Source organism: Choloepus didactylus, chromosome 19 (assembly GCF_015220235.1).
Source record: "Choloepus didactylus isolate mChoDid1 chromosome 19, mChoDid1.pri, whole genome shotgun sequence".
In the NCBI taxonomy this organism is placed as follows: Eukaryota; Metazoa; Chordata; class Mammalia; order Pilosa; family Megalonychidae; genus Choloepus; species Choloepus didactylus.
The window spans coordinates 28912476-28918475 of record NC_051325.1 but is presented as its reverse complement, the minus strand read 5'-3'; the positions used below and the strand labels follow the sequence as shown (position 1 = coordinate 28918475).

Sequence of the window (6000 nt, the reverse complement as noted above, 5' to 3'; positions counted from 1 at the left end):
CCCAAAGCAATTTACAGATCAATACAATCCCAATAAAAATCCCAACAGCCTTTTTTACAGATATGGAAAATCCAATGATCAAATTTACTTGATAGGGTAAGGAGCCCCAAATAGCCAAAAACCATCTTGAAAAAGAAGAATGAAGTTGGGGGACTCACACTTCCTGATTTTAAAACTTATCACAAAGCTACAGTTGTCAAAACAGCATGGTACTGGCATAAGGGCAATCATACAGGAATCTAATTGAGAGTCTGGGAATAAACCCTCACATTTTTACAAGGGTGTCAAGTCCCACTTGATGGGGAAAGAAGAGTTTTTTAAACAAATGGTACTGGGAAAACTGGATATCCCTATGGAAAGAATGAAGATGGACCCCTACCTGAAACATATACAAAAATAAATAAACTCAAAATGGATCAAAGAACTAAATATAAGAAACAAAATTATAAAAATCCTAGAAGAAAACATAGGATTATAAACAAAATTATAAAACTCCCAGAAGAAAACATAGGGTTTCCAGGAAGGATTTCTAGGACCTCGTAGTAGGCAAAGTTTTCTTAGGCTTTACACCCAAAGGACAAGCAACAAAAGAAAAAATAAATGGGACCTCATCAAAATTTAAAATTTCGGTGCATCAAAGGACTTCATCATAAAAGTAAAAAGACAACCTATAGAATGGGAGAAAATCTTCGGAAACTGCCTATTCGATAAGTGTAAGGCACCAATAGCATTTGTTTAATATCATTAAAGGATGGGAAGGGGGACTTAAAAAAGCATGGCTGGAAATATGATAGGAGAAAACAGAATATTCAATCCTTCTCTGCCTTAGACTTAATGTTAATGAATTGACAACATACAGGAATTAAACTCGAAGTCGCTTAACATCTGGACAGGGGACAATTGCATAGACAGAAATAAGCATATGCATGATGTTAGCAGAAGCAATTAACTAATATACACCAGCGAAATTTACTAGCACAGTATACCTTCTTTGAGCAATTTGGGGTGAGGGGAGAAGGAAACTGAATTCCTTTAAACATTCTGCCTTGGGGAAGGCATTAAAAATGTGAAATCAGGTGGTAATGGAGCAAGGAATGATTGCGTTTCTTTCCTTGTACATTGCCATGGTGATGTTTGTGCAGTAGTTGGACTCGAGAGCAAACAATGCTCCTAAAATGCATTGTTTTGGTTGTTTTTCCACTAAAAAAAATGCCCTCCCTCTTTAACTTTAGTGGCTCAGTTATATATTTTTCTAGCAAACCCAGGAGTTCAGTCAGTGAAGAGTCCCCTTTGAAAACAATGGAAACTTTATATTCAGGTTCTTTAGTGTCTGGAACGAGACGCAAATGAGACCCGTGAGAATTGGGGGCTCAGGCAAAGTTCCAGGTGACATTTGGGGCTAAGTGCTCAGACGAAGCTTGCGGTGCAGGGAGGGGGAGTTAGAGCTCAGGGGCCTCAACTCTCCGTTTACAACACGAGGCGTGACCGGAAACGTCTGTGGATGGCGGGTTCGGGTCCTGGTGCGGCAGAGACACCTCCCAGACAAACGGGGCTCTCTGTGCTCTCTGAGTATCCTCCTCACCTTGAAATAGAAGAAGCAGATTTTACCAGCCGCTGGAAAAGTCCCCTTCACACGTCTATAGCTCAGATTGGTAAAGGACCCAGTGCTTTCCTTGGTAGATAATAATTACCCTACATTCCCGAGTGTCTTAAAACATGAGACATTGATAGACAGTTCCATCAGAATCTTTTTAAAGTGACCTTATTTTCCTTAAAAAAAAAAAAAAGTGCATAACATATCTGTTCATACACTTAAATTTTTGATAGACATACCCAAACCATTAACAATCATTGTATCTGGGGGATAGGATTATATTTGATTTTTACTTTTCATTTTTGCTTATCTGTAGTGTCCGTATTTTCTAGAATGCACATGTATTACATATGTACATTTTTTAAAATAAGAAACTAAGATTTTCTAAAACTGGGGAGGGAGAACCACAGCAACCAAAAAAAGATGACTGATGAATTTGTCTTCATAAAAATCAAACACTTCTTGAGTCAAAAGTTGCCAAAAACAAATTTAAAAAACGGGATAGACTAAGAGGAAATTCTTGCACTATGTATAGCAGAAAAAGAATTTTAATCATTTTATATTACCTTGGTAATAGCCAAGGAAACAGAAGTTAAAACAAGCAATGAAATATTTTTTGCCTATCAGATTAGGAAGCATTTAAAAAATTGGCAGCATCCAGAATTTGTGAGGGTGTATACTCTTTAAAAAATTTAAAAGCTGATAGTACCCCACATCTAGAAGGAACTCAAAATTGGCAGGACCTTTTCAGAAAAGAATTAAGTGTGCATATGCTTTGATTCAGCAATTCCAATTTTAGGTATCTAGGCCAGAGATATGTGCATGAAGGGGCATGAATCCCCAAACAACTGGCAGCAACACAAATGTTGAATAACGGTTAAATGGTTACCCATTCTATTGACAACCGTGAAGCACCTAAAAAGATTTAGGAAGGTCTATATGTAGTAATATGGCAAGGTCTTGACGATGAGGGTAACGTAGCACAGGAGAAAACAGCGAGACTGACACAAGCCTGCCTCTGTTCAAATCATGGCGTGGCCACTTCTGGGCTGTAAGGCGTGGGTAAGCCACTGAAGCTGTCTGTGCTTCTTCAGTTTCCCCATCTGTAAAACGGGAAAAATAATAGTATGTGCCATCTCAGGTTTATGATAATTTAAATGGGTCCATACATGTTAAACATCTTGAATAGTACCTGGCTCGTGGAAAGTTATCAATAAATGCCCATTCTTCTTACATATTGTTAGATAAGGAAAGCAGGTTGCAGAGCATCAAGTATGGCATCATAACATTAATATTAAAAATAATGTTTCTACATGTTCTTGCCTATACATGCACAGAAAATGGCCTAGGAGAAAACATGCCTCTTTAACAGCAGTGTGTTCGTTCCTATGGAAAGGGGGAACTTGGGTGAGGCAGCAAAGCAGACTTGTCCTGTCAACTCTATATGTCAGTATTGTTTACTTTTTTATAGCAGTAGATGTAACTTGTGTAAATATAATAGAAAGTAATCAAAATATTTTAAAGCCTTAAAACCACAACCTTGCACACATACACACACTCACACATGCATATGCTGTGTAGCTGTACCTTAGTTAACACAATGCAGGCTTTGTCTATAGCCTCTAAAATTTAGAGACTACAAGCATTTTACTCAAGGATTTGAACAGTTGTGCGATTTTCAATACTGTTTTGTGTCTATGTTCAACTGCATCAGCAAATTCCTTAGCAACATGGAAACAACTGAGGTTAGGGCTTGGTTAACAGGAATAATTTGTAGAACTAGCCTTGAAGGAACTGTTCTGTTAGTAACACTCATCTGTCACCCACATGACACCTTCCAGATGGATTAGGGGTGAATTCTACCCTGCTGCTCCCCAGGTGTCCTATTTCTAATTGCAGTTCTGCACTTTCCTACAGCTTCCAGGAAAGAGGGCAGAACTGCCTCATCCAATTTGTGCAGAACTGTCTTGTGTCTTTGGAAGACGTACTGGTGAAGAGAGGATCCAGGGCGAGGGAGATGAACTTTCCCTAAAGGGCAATTTGCCTTGGGCCTCATGTGATCATCTTGTATCAAGAGAAAGCCTTTCACTTTCTAAAACTTATTATTAAAAGAATTTTTTTTTTTAATTTTCAATGAAACTTATAATAATACGATACCTGTGTGTTAACCATGTAGGTTTAACTGACATAAACATTTTTGCATAGTAGCTTCTGCAGTGATCTCTTCTATTTATTTATTTTTTTAAATAAAATTTACAAAACAGGTAAAGGCCCCACCCCCCACCCCCAATCCTTTCTTCTCTTCTACTTCCTTTCACAAAGGTCACCTGTCTCCTGAACTGAATTTGTGTCATTAACAAGCACAGTTTTCTATTTTCCCACATGTCCCATATGTGCCTCAGTCAGGATCTTGGCAGGTACACTCCAATGGGGTACTCGGTGGATCATTTAATAAAGATCCTATTTGCAAACAAGTAGGCTGGGATAAGGGAACTCAGCAATGGATGGTGAAGCACCTGGGAGCTAGCAACCAGAAGGAGCTGCAACCACACCTGGGCTTGGAGGGGAAAGGGGAAGCAGCAGCTACAGAACGCAGACAAACCTGCCACTGTAGGAGAGGGTTACTGACAGCAGCTGTGCCCTTCTGTGAACACACACACAGCCTCTGCCAACCTGCAGCCTTGCAGTGAGGGAGGGGACAGGGGGAGGTCACAATGGATACCCAACCTGCTCTCCTCCTGCCCTCCCTCCTGCTGGTGCCTCCCATTGGATGAATCCAACTAAAAGATAGATTAGTATCCTATTGTTGCTGTAACAAATTACCGCAAAATTAGTGGCTTAAAACAACACAAATTTTTTATCTCACAGTTCTGGAGGCCAGAAATCCTAAAACGAAGGTGTTGGCAGGTCTGCATTCCTTCTGGAGGTTCCAGGGAAGATTCTGTTCCTCGCCTTGCCTGGCTTCTACAGGCTGCTTGCCTACCTTGGCTCATGGTTCCCTTTCTCCATCTTCAAAGTCAGCAATGTAGCATCTTCCAGTCTCCTTGTCTAACTCTGACCCTCCTGCCTCCTAATTATAAGGACCCTTGTGATTACATTGGATCCATCCAGATAATCCAGTATTATCTCCCAATCTCACAATCCTTAATTTAATCACCTCTGCAAAGTCCCTTTATAAAGTCCCATATAAAGTAGCATATTCACTGCTTCCAGGAATTAGGGCATGGATATATTCAGCAGGGGGAGTGTGGTGTGTGCATTTTGTCTACCATAAATGATATCATATTTTACGTGTACTTTTGCAACTTGCCCTTTTCATTCACCATTCTGTTTTTGGTATTTTCCCATGCTGAAAAATGTAGCTCTAATTCATACATTCATTTGAACTGTTCTCCTGCATTCCATTATATGCATAAATCTTAGTTTACCATTTCCCCACTGAATGGACAATCAGGTTGCATACCATTTTTATTATTGCAAGCAATGCTGCAACAAACATACTTAAGTACACATGGGCTGGCCCATATGTGCAAGAACTCTGCATGGGTATATACATAGCAGTATGCTTGTTAGTTGAGATTATGTATGTATAAACTTCATGAAGTATTGTGAAATGTCTCCCTATTGTAATTATTCCTATTTACACTTCTATGGGCAGAGCATGATAACCTCTGTTTCTGATTCTCCACACCCTCACAACACTTCGTGTTATCAGACTTGAAAACTTTTGCCAACCAGTGGCTATGAAATCATGTCTCATTATTTTAATTTGGGTTAAAATTACACTGTTAAAGCGTGCTCTTTACTTTCCTGTCCTTCATAATCTCCAACAGTGACTTTGGAATCGTGACATATCAATTATTATCACAAAGCACAACTTTTTAATGCAATTAATGTTCACAGGGTTGATGGCTTTATAGGATATGCCTTCAGTTGATTTTTCACATCTCCTACTCCTTGAGTTTCCCACATGTACAGCTCCTGCAAGTCAGACACAGGCTGGGACAGTTTCAAGGAGGAAAGCTTGTGCCTCTATTTCACATGAAAATGACTCAGAACAGTCTTGGTTTCCCATGTTTTCGTCATTTTTTGAGGAATCCTGTTAAAATGCAAATCACTTATGGAATCAGCTCCAAGATTTTTTTTCCACATGGAAAAGGCAAGATATGAAGCAGCAGATGTTGGAAAGCTACCGTTTGTTTAAAATTTTAAAAGATATAAAATGCTATGTATACATGGACTATTTTAGGGATGTTATTCTAGAAACTGGAAATTCTGGTTGTCTCTGGGGAGGAGACAAAGAATTGCAGATGTAGGGTGGGAAATTAGATTTATTTTTCCATATAAAACTCTTAGTGTTTTGCTTTCGTTTGTTTGTTTTACCATCTCAATGTATTACTTTAGCA

General features: G+C 39.1%; 1 pseudogene; it reads right to left on the bottom strand.

Moving 5' to 3' along the window:
• Positions 1-1399: 1399 nt before the first annotated feature.
• LOC119515249 overlaps positions 1400-6000 on the bottom strand; it is a 43159-nt pseudogene continuing 38558 nt past the window's right edge.